This window comes from Manacus candei, unplaced genomic scaffold (genome assembly GCF_025592945.1).
Source record: "Manacus candei isolate 608988 ecotype Guabito, Panama unplaced genomic scaffold, ASM2559294v1 h1tg000011l, whole genome shotgun sequence".
NCBI lineage: Eukaryota > Metazoa > Chordata > Aves > Passeriformes > Pipridae > Manacus > Manacus candei.
Genome location: NW_026138059.1, coordinates 29,860,912 through 29,878,408, shown reverse-complemented (window position 1 = coordinate 29,878,408; position 17,497 = coordinate 29,860,912). Strand labels below are relative to the sequence as shown.

The 17,497-nt window shown below is 37.8% G+C and overlaps 1 long non-coding RNA gene across 1 annotated transcript in view; it reads left to right on the top strand.

Annotated features, from left to right (window-relative positions):
- LOC127466872 (uncharacterized) overlaps positions 1–17,497 on the top strand; it is a 43,245-nt gene that overhangs the window by 13,237 nt on the left and 12,511 nt on the right. The window contains exon 4 of the long non-coding RNA XR_007902892.1: positions 1,384–1,484. This is a non-coding gene — a long non-coding RNA (uncharacterized LOC127466872). The remainder of the gene's footprint in view (positions 1–1,383; positions 1,485–17,497) is intronic.

Genomic DNA, 17,497 nt, shown 5'->3' with positions numbered 1-17,497 from the left:
GGGAGTGGTGGTTAGTTCAGTCAAGCAGTACCCCAACCAACAGCATGGAAATAATTGGCTTAACCCTTCTGGATCAATGAAATATAGTAAGGATCTATTTGCTGTCATTCACTAGCAAGCAAAAGAGTTGCAGATCAGCCTGTTACTGGGACCACAACCATGTTTAGAGCTCAGTGGAACTAGAAACCATTGATTTGACAACAGGCCAACAAAGAGAAAGGAAAGAGCAATAAGATGAACTTGAAAGAAAACAGCACTTGAGTGTGAAGAAGCAGTAACTATGCAGTGGAGGGAAGAAAGAAGTGAGAGACTTTTCTATCATACTCTTATTTCTTGCCCCAATTCCGCTTGTTAAAGTATGCATGAAAAAGTATGATCTTCTAATGGTTGTTACTTACTCCTAATTGAAATCTATAATCCCTTTACAAATGCATCTGGACACATTTAATCAAACCATATCTTGTTGAGTAAATTGAGACTTAGTTTCATAGCTCATTTCTAAACAAATTACACGCAGTGTGAGAGTCCAGGCACTGAATTAGGCATCTTGTAGCAAATGCTGCCAGGTCCTTCAGGTTAGCTGAGAAACTAGGTTGCTGCTGTTTGCAATTTCTAAAGCATAGCAGTATAACTCATTTTCCAGGCTGCCTTGGATTTCCAGTTAGGCTGCCTTATGGGGATATTTTGTCTTCTGCAATATTCTACTGATGGAGAGAGAGAAGCTTAAATATGCTTCCTTTAAGACTTTATTTGAGAACTGGCAGTCTTTTTCAACAAAATTGAAGGCAAGGCTGCTCAACTAGAATATCTTTTATTCTGCTGACCATTATTTTTCAGACATGGAAATTGAAATGGAAATAAATATATTCTGATAAATGTACAGAATAGCAGCTCCAATTTGCTTTCTCATGCTAAGTTCCCCTGTTCTGCCTTTCAGTGTAAGATCTGATTTTGACCAGTACAGAAGGAAGACACTTACAAAATTCAAGTTTAAGATTGCCTTCTGCCTGCTTGTCTGCTCTTTCACTTCTTCATGTCACATACTCCCCTGAATACCAATACCTCCACCTCCAGACAAATACAATATTTTTGCTTGAAAGTTACTCTATTATTCTTGTGTTTACAATGTCATAATGTTAGACTCTAGGTGGCAGCATCTGGGAGTGAATATTAGATGTTTTACTGAACTGCTGATTTCAAACATGTCTCACTCGGTAACCATTGTAGATTAGTCTTCCTTAAAGCATTTACTTTTTCTCTTCCTGCTCTTTATTTTCATCCTATAAAACCTAGTAATATACTTAACATGCAAGCGCTGAAAAAATTCATATCAGCATGTTAACAGAGTCTTCATGATAGTTCCGTTCTTTGTTGTATCTTGAGGCACAGATGGAGAGCAGCACAGATTGCTGAGCCATTCCAGTCTGAAGGAGGATGGATAAAGCTTGGGTAGAAAATATGCAATTTTGCTGCTGTTATAAAAGGTAAGGTGCATCTCTATGCCTTGATTCTTCATCAGCTGCCTGTGCTGTAGCAGGTGATGCCTTATCAGGGTTATAAAAGCCCAGGCTGGGGGCATATCTATTCAACTATTTTTCACAGCAAAAACTATTGCTCAAGGGATTTCTGGATGTTTTAAGTGCCTGTTTAAGTGTACAGAAAGTGAAGGAGGGTTAGAGAATGTCCGTGGACTGTTTCTTGCACAATGTAAGTCACAGTCATATCCTGACATCAGATTGGGCAAGTGACTATTGATCTCCTCTAAGAAAGAACCTTAGGGAATATGTAAAGGGTTAGGATTATTGGCTGCTCCACAGTAGAGAACAATATGGGAACAACAATGCGCAGAGGGACAGAATTCATTCCAACAAAAACACAGACCTGAGAAAATTAGGGAGGATGATTATGATTGCAGTCTAGTGATGATTTGAGATACACAAAGCAACAAGCAAAACCAAGCTAGGTATAGAGCTGAGCACAAACACATCTACAACATAATTCAGGCAAGGAGCTCAACTGCAGCTCCTGGACATGGGTGGAGGTCAAAGCAGTTAAAACCTACTGATGTACTGAGGACCATGACAATTAATTGTCTAATTCAGGCTGTTATACCACTAAAACTTTAATTCAAATAAAAATACATTCTTAGCTTCATTTATATGTTATGTTCCCTTTTGCCCATAACAGGAGTTTGAGTGTAACAACGTCTCAATCCAGCTCTAAGTATAACCCTGTTGCCATAGGGCAAGTACACTGACAAGCCTATGCCCTGATGTAGTATGAACATGACCACTCACTACCTGGGTAAATCTCTTTTGGGCTGTTTCCAGTGATACTTCTTTAGAGCATTTTAGAGCATTTAGAGCATTCATAGAGTACAGATACTGCCTTAGGCCTGGACAATTGGATCCCGGACTGCAATGAACACAGCCCCAAAATAGTTTTCTTGTAATGATCTGGTGTAACAATGTTACACAGCACTACTGTCACTCAGGTGGAAAAAGAGAAACAATTGAAAAGATAGGACATCAGTCCAAACCCATATCTGCACATGTACATATGCACATAGAGCCACATAAATTAAAACAGAGGATGAAACTTACTTACTAGGTGTTCCAGAGAGAAGGGAGTGACCTTAATATGTGAGCAAAATCAGTTAACCTTTGTTTACCCTCAGCTAAGACTCCTGCTCACCTGTCTCCACACCTATGTAAATAGAAAGTTTCTCTCTGTAACCTATAAAAGATGAAATATAGAAGCTGCTGCAATTCATATTTATCCTTAAAAATGTAATTTGTCTCCGAAGATATCTACACTTCTCATTAATACCAACAGGTAAGGACTTGAAAATGGAGCTGATACTTTTTTCCAGCTGCTAACATGTGTTTAGACTTTCCATTGTGATACTCCTGCCTCTGTGATTAGCTCATGGCTGGGCAGGCATAGATTTACAGACTAGAATACTCAGAATTCCTGTGCAGGTAGAACAACAAAATATACCACATACCTACTTTTGACTCAGTATTATGCTCTAAGTGACAAACAACCTGAAGAACTTTTCAATATCATCTAGCTGAAAACTATCACATTTTCTTGTTCTTTAATATTTTCATTGTAATAATTAGTGATATGCCCAGTGATACTGTGCAGTTTTCTAGGATTCATTTTTTACACAGAGCACAGTGCATATACATTATGCTGTCCTTTGAATAAAATCATTACTGAATATGAGATTTAAATAATAATAAAAATAGGTTAAATGGAAAAGTTAAAACCAGTCATTTAATATACAAGATCTTATAATTTACTCAGAATATGGCTTTAAAAGTCTAAAGATGATAATGCAGAATTTGAAAGAGGATTTCAAAGTAATGCTTGATGCAGAATGCAAAACAGTGGTCTGAATTCTGACTTGATAAATGGATGCTATGCTCAGAAAAGCAGAAGCAACATAGGTATAAACTGGGTCAGCTTCATAGAAAGTAGTCCAAAGGAGCAAACTAAATATGAGCTGTCAGTGCAATACTATTAGTACTATTCCCAGAACCATTGCTGCCATAACCATCCTTATTTATGTCAGAGCCTTTCAGAGAGGCTCCCTATTTCACTTATATTGGTTTGCTCATACCTAGACAAGAAAGTGAGGTAGGTTTTAATCAAGTCCCAGTATGAATGCACTACCCTGTTTGATTATATTTAGAGTTGGATCTCTCTTGCTTTTAATGAGCTAAACTGAAAAACAGAATCTGAGCTCCCTCAAGTTATGAAAATTAGATTCTGCTTCTTACTGCAGAGAGCCTAAGGCATAAGCATCTCCCTGAGAAAAGAGGGGTTTATTACAAGTCTCCTAAACAGGCATGTTCAGACTAGCGCTGTTCAGTCATCCGCAGTTTGTTTATGGAAGATTGTCCAAACAGTCAGAAGCAACAGAAAAGTTATATTTATGTTCTCTCAAATATAATCCATGTCATGTGTCTAGATTTACAGTCCTAAAACTGTTGTTTTGATGCTTTTGCTGCAGCACACAGCAAACATAAACACAGATACTGTGGTGATGAGCATAAATGAAATTATACAATTAAATAATTATGTAGAAGAAATAATTATATAGAATTTATTTATTTCCTTGAAAGTCACTGTAAACACTGATGGTTCTAAGGCTTTTCAGTTGTTATAGAAAATACTGGAGCAGACTTGTGTGCAAGCATGCATATAATGCAACAGAGACTCCATAAAATAATGTCACACAAAACAAGAACATGTAGGTTTTTCAATGTCAAAATAATGTTAACAAGATTACGGTATTTGCTGCTGTATAATGGGGAAAAAGAAGGCCATTCCTTTACAAGGCACCTTGTTATGGCTAGTGTAAGGACTCCTTACTAATGGTACCATGCCAAGCACATGAATCCACTATTACTCTGACGGTTACTTAAGGCTAGTAAAAGTGGAAACGTCTTACATGTTCAAACAAATTACTGTATTTCTTTCAACACAAACTCTAATGCAAGGTGACCCTCAGAAAAAAAGCTTGCCAGCCCAGTCATGACAAAAATTTCCTTGTGGGAGAATTTCAGCTTCTTTTGGCAGTCCATTACCAGCCCCCTGCAAGGCCAGTTCTGAAATTTCTTTCGTGCAGATCTAGCCTTAGGCAACAACTGCAGTTTGACCAAGGACAGGGCTAGTACTCCAACCAAAAGGAATCAATATTCCTAAGAAACTAATTTTCACATAAGTCTTTACTTAACTGTAAAAGATGTCTTCAAAGTATCATTTTATTATTTCTCTGTCTCACAACTGTAACAAAAGCCGTAACACCAAATCCTACACCTCAGTTAAGTGTCACAAAAGACCAGATAGACTTTGTCCATACTGAAAACTGTCCAAAAGAATATTTTTTTTGGAACTCACAGTTCCCTTTGGCAGTCCCTTTCCAGACTTAGTCTTCCTGAAGTTCTGGACTAATTATTTTCCTCAACAACCTAATATTTACTGAGTATCCTAAGACTAGCCTGGACCATAGGAGAGGAAACCCTCACCATTCAGACAAATGCTTAGACAAATATGATGCAATTCTCCAGTTGTAGCATCAGCTCTTACTTAACAGTAGAAGGTACATTGCGCTACAACTGCATCTCATACACGCACATGAGATGCACATACAGGCACACTACAACTACATCTCTGATTTCTCTTTGTCTCTAAACCTCCTCTGCCTCTTCTGACGCTAACCTAAATGCTTGGCTGATACATAAACCAAAAACAGTACTCCATGCAAAGATTCAGTGTTCTTCCAAGGAGAATATTAAGAGTCTACCCATGGGTTTCTTTGTCAGCTGCTGTCCAGATGGAATCAAACTCAGCTGTGGACTTTCAGTCAAAAATAACTTTAACCCAAAGCCTGAAATGAACCTTAGAAAAAAAATGCCAGTGAAGATGAAAAATTCCTAAGGAAACAATTATTTTTGCACCACTTACTTTCTTTTTCAACTCTAGTGATTGAGAGAAAAAGCCTAGAGCTACAGCTTGAGTGGTGCAGAAGAAGGGCTCTCAAAAAAAAAAATCACCCTGTGGGCTAGATTTTCCCCTGAAGTAAATCCTTTTCTGGGTAAAATGAAGAAGGGAAGTCCCTAAACTTATATTATGTTTGGGATTATACTTAGGAATAAAATTGCAGTTAGTAAAAAGAGAAACTGTAGGATAGCTGTGTTTAGGACAGTGAAAAATCCTCTAAGAAAAGGAACTTCTGATACTTGAATTTTCTTCTCAGGAATGTGGAGCCTTTGGTAGGAGCAGGAACCAGGGCAAGGGCAGTCTGCTTATCACTTGGTATTCCTAGGGATCATGAAAAAATATCCACAGAAATCTTGTTGAAGGGTAGCTTCAAAGGGACTGCTACAAGAAAGATATAGGCTGCAGACAGAATTGTCCCCTGGAAAACTTTTTCATCTGGGCTGTGATATTGGTTCTTGGGGTGCAGCTTAGCCAAGACAAAGTTGGTCAAGATCAAAGGTTTGGAAAGGGAGAAAACCACAAAGAGCAGCTGTGCCCAAGGAAGGGGTAGGCTGCAAAAAGGATTGTCCTATGGGAATCTATTCACCTGGACTCTGGCTCAATCGGTTGCAACAGAATCCAGGCAAGACCTAACCTTATGGTTGTGGTTACAAAAAAGAAAAAGCCTTGTGCTGTGGTTGGAGTGATGCAGCAGGGATGCCAAAGGGAGGTGTGGACCAGCAAAAATATTGTTCCAGAGCATTTTTTAATATGGGTTGTCTTTGAAAAAGCCTCAGATGGTGCTAGGATTAGGGGTAGGGAGGAGACAAACCTTAAAAATAAACCATCCAAATTAAGATGAATCCTATGCCAAGACCGATGCCATGACCCAGATGAACAAATTCTCTAAAGAGAATGTTTTGTGCAGCATACATCCCTCATTGGCAGTGTCTCTGTAGACCCACTGTAAGTGCAGCCGAAGGCTTGGTTTCTTTTCTGGCTTGAACCTTAACCCTACCTTAGGTTTTGGCCCCACCTCCACATCAAGTTCTAAGGGGACAATTCCTTCTGAAACCTACACCTTTTCAGGAAGCCCCTTTGTAACCCCACCCCAGTTCCAGCTGTAGGTTTTCTCTCTTTCCTGACCCTAACCTTCTTCCTTGGCTGAGGCCTTCTCCTTTGCTGAACCTTAGCTCAATGCCCAATACCACAGCAGGAATGAGCAAGCCTTGAGGGAACAATTCTTTTGACAGCCTTGTTTTGTCAGCCTCTTTGCAGCCTCTGTCTAAGTGCTGTCGTAGGCTTTGTCTCTTTCCCAACCAATACTCTAACTCTTAATATGGTTCCTGGCCTTAGCTGAGCCTTTGTTCAAGACCCAGTGCCCTGGCCCAGATGAAAAAGTTCTCAGGGGACAATTCTTTTTACAGCTTTGCCCTCCCTTTTTCGGCCTGTTTGCACTCCCAGTCCGACAGGAGCTCTAGGTTTTCTCATTCCCCTAACACTAAGGGAATCGTAATCCAAATCCTAACCTAGAAACATGTTGTGCTCTATATCCCTATTCCCAGACAAGACCAAGCTGACAAAATTTTCAGGGAATTTACTAATTCTTTTACCGCCCACCCCTCCCCTCCACCCCCTTTGTTTTAGCTTTCCCTTTATAGCCCTGTTTCAGTTACCAGAGCTCTAACTTTTCTCTCTTTCTTAGATCTAAACCCTAACCATTGACCCTGATGTGCTATCAGCCTTCTCACAAGTTAAAACCTTACCATGTTCTGACCTTTTTGCCACTGTTTCCACTCCCATTTGACTATTTCCATATGAGAATTGCTGCATCATCTAATCCTTGGTTTGTTGGAACTTTTCCAGAGCCTTCAAGGCTGTGTCTCTGGGGTTTCCCTTTCTCTCTTTCCTTATTCTTATGGACAAAGACACTGTCACACTTCATGGGTGCTAATATTTGAGGACCATTCCATCCATCCAGTCTCAGCTCTTACTTTTAATTATAGGATCTTTTTCTTGACCAGGAAACTTTGAGTTTTCTTTTTGTCTCAACTCTAACCATAACTCAGAATAGAGGAAGTTTATAGGCAAGAAAATTCAACCCTTGCCCAGATAGAATTTTCTCAGTACAGAGATCTTTCTGCAGGTCACACTTTTCTTTGTCAGCCCCTTTCCACCTAGAACTCTGTATTTTGTTTTTCTTTTTTTTTTATGTGGACCAAGTTGTTAGTCTACCCTACCAGCTAGCCAGTGTGTGTGCTCTGTCCCAGTGTGCAGTGTCTTTAAGTGTGAATTTTACATGTGTTCATAATTTCTTTTTCCAGCTCTGTTGCAGACCACCCTACAGTATTATCTTCAGGTGTTTTTTCTTTCTTTGAAGCTGTTACTTCCATTTTAAATGTTACTTCTGTTATACTATGACAGCATTGTGTGTCATTAAAAAACTTGACTGATAAAGGAACATTTGAGGGAGAACAATGGGTTTCTGCCTAGGTTTGGTATGTTTGCCCTTAAGGCAAAACTGTCTTTGAATTCCACAATGGGCTTCACCCTATAGAAAAAGACAATCATACCTGTGTGAGTTTTGGGAATCCTCAACAACTCCAGCCAGGAGGTCCTTAAAACAGTCAGTTGTGAGGCCAACATGCTGCAGTACTCAGTTATAAGGACCATCCTTGAGTTAAGTGATGCTGCTTTTTAAAGAATATTAACACTACTTGCTGCCTTTATATATGGATAGAGCAATACGCAAAATATTTTTCCTTACAATAAGGAAACAGTTCTTGCTAGTTTTGTTATCTGTTTATGAGTAGTTTCCTATTGCTAAATTATTGGTTAATGCCGCTTTTCATTTAACTCTCAGCAAGTTACATGGATATCCATAGAAAAGTCCAGACCTGTAGGGCTGTCACTACAGAATCGAATTAAGTATCCAGAATTTGAATCTATGATATTTTCAATTTGACTTAAGAGAATGAGTTTTTGATGGAGTAAATAAGCACACAAATATTTTTTCCCTTCTGAATTCCATAGAAATAATGACAAACAAATCAGTTTTCTCTGTTTAGGAACCTCGTTGATAGTGTTTGAATTTTATTTTTATTCTTTAGCTGCATAATGAACTAGACTATCGTATTTTATTTAAATGGCTTGACTATTTTCAAGCTTAGGAGAGAGAATTATGGGTTGGGCTGTGGCTGTTGGCCGTGTTAGATGATATATTTGAAGAAACTTTCCTTTTAATCACTAGATACAGATGGTGGCAGGAATAAAATTCTGTTAAGAGTTTACTGAAGGAAGAGTCCTGTTTTATCTATGTTTTCTTTTGCTCAAAATTCTTAAAAGAATATAGCTAGTTAAAATAAAGAATTTTTCACCTTTCCGTGCCCCCTTCCCTGTCTCTTCCCTATCTCTTCATATTCCTTCAAAATACAATCTTCCTGACTGAAAGTGCAGTAGTTTGCTGCCACAGTCATAAGGAAGTCAGCATTTCAGCAACTGTGAGGTGACTTAGTAATTAGTTGTCATTTAACCCATGCCTAAGCTTGCATAACTTGTTCATATACCTGCATATTTTCACACGTTATTCCTCCCAGGTGGTGTAAGCTTCCTGACAGAGGTGATTGTTTTGGGCAAGCAGGTGTTTTTTTCTGAATTATGTAGGTCCTTGCAAGGGCTATACACTGTGCAATTTCTAAACTATGATGAGGCAGAATTGATTTTTCCTTATTGACAGGTACAGGAAAATATGGAAAACTAGCAGAAAGTTAGTTCAAGGAATACAAGAGAAGCCTGGATTTTTGGCATTGGAAACTGGGAACGTTGTGTATCTTTCTGCTATATTAGATCTTGAAACCTTCTTATCTAAGGATTCTCAAGTGAAAATAAAATATAACATAAAACACATACATCTATGTCCTTTATTGTCTCAAAGGTTATTTATAAGCTGAATTGAGCACTTGAGAAACAAGTAGGACAATCTGAAGCTTTCATCGAGAGAATATTTGCTGTGATACTTTTAATATTAGTTGTGATTTCATTGGAAAATAGATATAACTCAAAGAAAACTTGCTGTGTATTGAATCATTGCTCAGGGAAGCAAACTACAACTGTATGTTGTTTCCCGTTATAAAATGTTTCAAGATTTTAATGAAAGTTCCATTTCATCATGGCACATTCATTCACTTCATATCAAAGATTTACACTATGAATTTCATGCAGTACCTGGAGATGAAAACTTAGGCTGCTTTTTATTAGCAGTTGTTTCACTCAGGAAAGCTTGATTCTTTATTTTAACTTATTAGAGAGTATTAGTGAAATGCTTTTTAAACACATTACTATTGTAATTTTAAGTAAAGTGGCAAAAGCGGAATTAGCCTTCTCTATATTTGATTTTGATCCTCAACTTTTTGCAAAGATCAGTGCAACTTTATACATTTCAATTACTTATATTCTGTCACTTCTGGTAATGCAAAATTATTAGTTATCAAAATTGGTGTAAATTCTTAATTTCTATCAAAATATGGAGAATTGTCACTGCACTGTGTTCATATAGCAATATATACCATGCTATTAATTTTTCATGACGTGAAATATTAATTAGATCATATTTGTAGAATTACAGTCCATATAAATGATGACTCCAATTCTTAAGTGATTTCAGATAATAGATTACAGAATATTCTGAGTTGGAAGGGAACCATTAGAATCATCAAAGTCTAATTCCTGTCTCTGCTGCAGAATCATCCCCAGGCATCACACCATGAGCCTGAGAGTATCGTCCAAATGCTTCTTGAACTCTATCAGGCTTGGTGTTGTGACCACTTCCCTGGGGAGCCTGTTCCAGTACCCAATCACCCTCTGGGTGAAAAACCTTTTTCTAATATCCAGCCTAAACCTCCCCTGACACAACTTCATGCCATTCCCTTGTGTCCTGTCAATGGTCACCACCAAGAAGAGATAAGTACCTGTCCCTCCTTTTCCCCTCATGAGGAAGTTGTAACTGCAATGAGGTCTCCCCTCAGTCTCCTCTTCTCCAGGATGAACAGGCCAAGTGTTTCCTAATGGTGTTAAGTTCTGCACATAAATCTCCTAGGTTGTTACCTCTCCTCAAATATGAAAGAATGGCCACTGCTGTCCTGTCAACCCCAACAATGGGTCTTTACAGTTTTCTGTTTCCGCAGCAACATACCTTATTAAATTTGTAATTTAATTTCAAATGCTCTTGCTTTTCTATGAACTCCTTCAAATTCATAGGGATCTCTTTTAGTGATCCTGGGAGATGAGTATGTGCTATCAAAATACCATGCCTTCTTCCATAATGTGCTGCATTTGGGAATACAAACCTGAATTTTACAAATCAGTTTTGCAACCATATCACGTTGCCAACCTCTGTCTCATTCACTTTTAGATTTCACCCTTGGGACTTCTCTATCATTAATCTTACCTAGACCTCTCCACCAGACTGAGTATTTCTGTATCTGTTTTTAATTGGATTCCCCCAGGTGTATTAGGATGATTTTCTTTTCTTTTTGGAAGAAGCAGCTCATTTTGCAGCTTTTGCACAGATTTCTAGTCTTTCCAGGTCTCTTTGTGTCATCTCATTTAACTCATTGCTTTTCACAGCTTCATTAAAGAGTGTTTTCAAATTACTGTTCTGTTCACTGTAGCTACCCAGTCATCCCCAGAGAGCTAACTGGAACCAGCACTAACTGATCTCCAAAGCCAATCAGTAGGCTGTTAACTTTCACTCCTATTTGGGATTTGTTAACCACATGATAATCACTTTTACTACCCCATTTGGATGATTCCTCAAAGCAATTTTTTCCCCATATTATTTCTCATTTTCAAGTATAAATGAAGTCATTCCATACCTGTCTGCTGAAATTGGCAGCATTCCTCTTAGTCCGTCTTCCAACATGGGCTGTGGGTGGTATAGAGCACATTTCAGTTTCATCACTGAGAATTTTACATGTGCCTTGGCCTCCATTCCTTGTTTCCATCTAGGTATTGGAAAAACAGTAAGATGAATACAGTAATGGAAACCTAAAATGAAAGTTAGCAATCATAAATTTATTATCTTCATTATCAGTCTATGGCTGCAAGGGATGATGAAATTGCTGGATTTTGCAGTAGAAAAATGTCTTCTATGTCCAAAATATCCATTATATATTTCTAGTTATTCCTGGATGATTAAACTACAAATGGGGAGGAAATAATCTGATTTGCATAATAATCTGAATGAGTGATTGTTTATTTTTGCATATCTGTGAATGGTAATATTTATTTATTTATTATTAAAAAATAAGTTTTTCCTGACATTTAAGTGAGACAAAGCTTGAATTCCAAGTGACTTTTGTGCTCTTCAGCTGTAACACTTGCAATATAAAGAACTTATTAAAAGACAGAAAAATGTGGAAGATTTGTTTGATTGAATAATTCAAATCTTTTATCTGATTAATATTAATTGCGCATGAAATTTTAAATGGCTACATAGAAAGGGGTGAATAAAATCAAGTGAGATTTGAACTAATAAAAGGCATCTGTCCTGTAAAGTCAAATTTTATTTAATCTGTTAGTGAACCAGCCTTTTAATGATTGTATTCTGCAGCTTTGGAGTTACTAATTTTATCCAAAAGCCATATAGGCTGGTTTTCATCTGTAAGTGCTTCAAATTTGAAACACGTCACTTGGATCTAGCATTCTCTATTTTAATTCCCGCACTGGAATGAAAAGCCACAAAATGTCTCATTGTGCTATATTATAATGTGAAAATTATATCAGATGCTATAAACAATTATATTTTTTTTTTGTTTCCTTATCATCTTCAAAGTCATGGTTTAGGTTCTGATCTGCTGCAAGGTTGTGTGATGCCTTGTTGTAAAGCAATAGTGATTATAGTGAAAATGGGTTGCAATTACATTGAACTAGACTGTCCATACTCATTTTTGGTTATTATCTGCATGTGGAGTGTTTTCATTATCTGCATGCTGGAAATACCCTGAATCGAATAAGCATCTTCTGCTGTTTAATTTGTGCCTATGTATGTGTATATTTATAGAATGGCAGAATAGCACGTGGTCAAACGTGAAATTCACCTCACAGAAACAATGTACTGTCAGAAACATCAGTTTCTACAAAACCTTTTAATTGCCAAGAAACCATCAAAACATTCATAGCAACCACTGTCAGGATGGCTGACCAAGTGAAAAAGTCTGCTGTGAGCTCTGTTACTATGGATATATATAAAAGACATGCAGGAGTTCCTAGTTAAGCTTCATTTCTTATTAATTCCAGACCTTAGGTATGTTGCTTATAGCCAAACAGGTCTTTGATTGCTGCATCAGCCTCATTCAGCAGCTGCACAAAGCCAATAAAAGGACACTGAAAATGAGTAGCTGATAATTCCCAAGGAGAGAGGAATTCTCAATTAGGATATGTTATGGAAATATGAAAGGAATAGGAAGATAATCAAGGGTGTGTAATAGACAGAAGCAGAGTGAGACCTTGGATGAAGTAAAAGATGGGTAGCTATATGGTGTTGCTGTAGGATTGAGACGTGTTCCCCTTAAGCACGGTACAAGTGTACTCTTCTCACCTGCGTGGTACCATACCTGAGAATACTCCTCCAGTTCATACCTTGTGTGGAGGAGCAAACTAATCTGCTTTTGATGAGAGGTGGCTTATGAACGGTTAAGAATCTGTCTTTTGGGGACTGAATTTCCTAAAATTCCTCCTATAACCTGCTACCTGCTGCAAATAACCTTACATAGGTCTCTCAACTCTGTAAGATATGGAGTGCCTCACAATTTTTGCCAGGTATGTCAGGCTTTTTTTTTTTTTTTATGAGGTTACTGGAAAATAGCGGATATATTAATGATTTATATTTTCTCATCTCTGAGTTGAATGTGTGAAATACTAATGCATTAACTATACTTATGGATGCTATAAAGAAGATTAATTAACTTGTAATGACCACTGATGAGCTGTTTTTCCTTAATGCTTCATTTTTTATAAGAAGATTTAAGTACCTAGCACTTTTTATTCCATGGAGAAAACACAAGGACTTTACTCCCTTCTTCTGTTATTTAATATGGGCATGAAAGAAGGCTGATGGCATCTCGTGCTGCAATAGACTGAGTATTGCCAGCAGGTCAAGGGAGGTGATCCTTCCGCTCTGCTCAGCACTGGTGGGGCTACATCTGTAGTACTGTGTCCAGTTCTGGGCTTCCCCCACCAGAAAAGAGAAAGGGCATACTGGAGAGTCTCCTGATGGGCTACAAAGATGATTATGGGACCATATAGGACCTCTCCTATGAGGAAAGCCTGAGAGAGTGGGGACTGTTTAGTCTGAAGAAGGAATGCTCAAGGGGATCCTGTCAATGTATAGAACTATCTGATGGGAGGGTGCAAAGAGGATAGAGTCAGGCTGTTATCAGTGGTGCCCAGTGAAGGACCAAAAGCAATGGGCGCAATCTGAAACACGGGATGCTCCCTCTGAACATCAGCAAACACTTTTTGCCACTGTGAGGATGACCAAATGCTGGCAAAGGTTGCCCAGAAAGACTGTGGAGTTTCCATTATAGAGATGGATGCACAGAACCCATCTGAACATGATATTGGGCAACCAGCTTTAGGTGACCCTGCTTGAACAGGGGGTTTTGACAAGTTGACCTCTGGAGGTCCCTTCTAACCTCAGCTACTCTGTGATCCTGTGGTTAAGCTAGAGTGGTATGGGTGAGGATGGGATTTTGGGAGAGTTACAACAGACTTCTACCCAGAGATGATAAACAAATGCTGAAATTACTCTAATGGGACATGGTATATGACTTTTGCACCTCTGAAAAAGAAATCCACAAATACTTCAAAAATGAAAAGTTTGGTGTGGCAAGAAATAAGGAATTTCCAGTATGTGTAAAAAGTCTTACAGATCCTACTAATTTAATGACTATTATCACAAGTATTCATTTATCCTGTGTCTTCTCATTAATTTAAACTCTTCCGGTTACTTCCTTCTGTTCCACAAACCAATGAATGAAACGTGAAAAATCCCAACAAGAGGTTACTGAATTTATATAAAAAATAGAATTGATCAACCACTGTTTACAGCCGATAGAAGTAGCACTCTTCTATGGAGACTTGCCTCTTGATTCTCTTCCTTAGCAAATCCTGCCCAGAACATCATAGTCAGTAGCCAGACTAAACCAGTTCATATCAGAATACCTTTATCATTGTTCGTGTGCTGAAAGCTTTAAGAAGCTAAAAGGATGCCCAAGTATAGAGGTGGCTCACAATAAGGAAGCACAGAATGGCCAAAACAAAGGACCTGCTGGCTGGAGTCCTGTTCCTGCTATCCAGTAGCATATGACACTACAGGAGAGACTCAACTGTCTACTACTCCTTGCTAATCTGCCCTGAGAAACTTGAAAAGGCATAGAATTTGATAAAGGTTACTAAGACACATAGAGTTGACTCTAACTGAAGGGTGCTACCTATTGTATTTAAGTACCTAGACCTTTCAATTCAGACAGAAGGAACATACTCCTGGAGACTTCAGGTTTGTAAGGGTAAAGATGCAGGTTCTGACAACCTGAATTCCATTTCAGGCTCATTTTATGGCTTCCTATTATCTACTCATCTCTGAGGACCTACCAGTGGGAAACAGAAAATGCTGTGCAGGAGAATTGCAGTGTAATGTACACCACCAGAATCTGTGCTCATGTAAAAGTCCTAATGCTTCAAAAGTCCTAAAAAGATATAAACCCCCAAGTCAAAAAAGGAGAAAATCAGTCATGGAAGAGGTGCATGATAGCATCACATTAACTCAGAATAAATACATACCATACTTACTAGAGGATCATTTCTCTTGGAGAGAAAATGTCAGACAAAAAGTTTATTTTACGGAGAAAAAAGGAAGATAGAAACATCTTTAGCAATCTGTGTTTGTGATTTGTGGTTTGCTGGAGGTAAAACCCAATGTTTACAAGGAAAGACACATGATGTGACAATTCTATGATAAAAAAATGGAATAAAGAGAAACTGAACAAACAATACATTTTGATTTTTTTAAAAACCTAAATCTCAGGCTCTATTTCTCTGTCATCAGGGCTAATAATTTTGCTGGTCCTTGCTGAACAAAGGTTCATTGCTCACTTATGGAATCATTGAGCAAACCTAAAGAGAGCAGATATAGAAGGGAGATTTTTTTGCCTTTGCCTCTGCACTCTCCATCTTCAAACAGGGAAGTGTGTAAAGCTGGAAAAGAAACCTAATATTTTTTAACTTCCCAACATGAAAGTGTTACAGGACTTCCAGGCACTAGTTTGGAAACAGGACCTCAGAGAAGGACCATCAGTGGCTTATCCCAGCTGAGGAGCTGATGTGCTGCATTGCCGTTTTCAAAGTTTGGTGAACAACTTAGAGAACCAAAGATACTGAAAATTGACAACACTACTGCTTGCTTGTTTACCCTCTAGTAAACTTTGCAATAATTACAAATTCTGGAAAAGTGTTAGAGAAAGAAACCATCAGCTTGCAGAAGCAAGCTGTTGAAAGGGGGACTGAGAAGCCAACATGTGCTGGCTACAGTTGCAGAATATATCTAAGTCTTAATAAAGAGGCAATGGGCCATCAGAAAAAAAGATCTTCTTATGTATTACTTAACATGTCATGCAAGAATGTGGCAATATTCAGTTGTGTAATATTCATGCTTAGGAAGAGTCTGTGATAAACAACTGAACATTACAGTCCTGAGGAAGAAAAAAAATCACGCAGCTTCAGCTGAACCATAGATTTAAATATCTATGCATAAAAGCAATGGATGCAAGAGTTGTGTGTGTATACAGAGCTCCCTGTGATAAAGATTTTTAAAAATTGAGGTATACCTTTTATATATTTTAATGAGAGAAAAAATAAAGCAAATAAGTGGAACATCATTTTTAGAAATGGTGCCTGAACACAGTAGAGAGCAATTTGATGATTTCTGCGACAAAAACTGTGGATCAAAAAATGTTCAAAAAACATGCATGGTTAAGAACTTTACTAGCCCTATATGATTTCAGAGAAATAAATCCCTAATCAAAGGCTGAATCTCTTGTGGAGCTTGTGAATCCAGCTTACTAGGGAGATTTATGAGAGGAGAACCTTTATCTCTGTAAAGATATCTCCAATTGAATTTCAATGTGAGCACTAAAGTAAAACAACATCAGTTTGGAACAAGAGTATTAAGCTAAAGGAAGGCAAGAAATAAGACAAAGATAGAATAACAGAGAAAATAACCCTCATAGGCTAACATGCTGGAAAGACCATCAAAAAATTCAGGAAGAAAAAGCACACAGAAGAGGGAGGGAAACAAATCCAAGTAAAATCCCAAATTGCAGGTAGCCTAAGGATAAGAAATTCTCTATGTATCCTAAATGAAAATATGGAGCTATATATTGCACAGAAGCACATGTCTAGCAAATCTATATGTTCTCAGGGCACAGACTTTGCTGCCAGCAATTCCACTGACAGTTTGCTGATCAGTTAGATTCTTGCTGGATAGTTCATAAAGCTCAGCAGAGGTGGTAAGTGGTTATGTTAGCTTAGAAAAATGTGATGGAATGGTGTTGATACTTTTAAAGCATTGCTCTCTAGACAAATAGACATATTGATAAGAATCTCATATAATAATTTAAAAAAATTACTAAACTTTGGGAAAACCTTCTTACACAATTTTCCTTACTACAGAAATTTTTTTCAAAAATTTGGTTGTCAGCTACCTTAAACTTTTATTTTAGACATAAAAATAAAACTAATTAACAATAAAATATTTTATGTTCATTTTGATTTCTATGGGAAAAGTGCTTGGGATCCTACAACACATATTAATACAGCTTTTGGAGTTCTACTCTTCTCTGGTATATTTTCTACAGTTGATGATGACTACTATTTAGAGTCAAGTCTCCTCAACTGAAGACTCATAATGTATTTATCTCTTCACTCCTAGCAAAGAAGTACTCTTAAA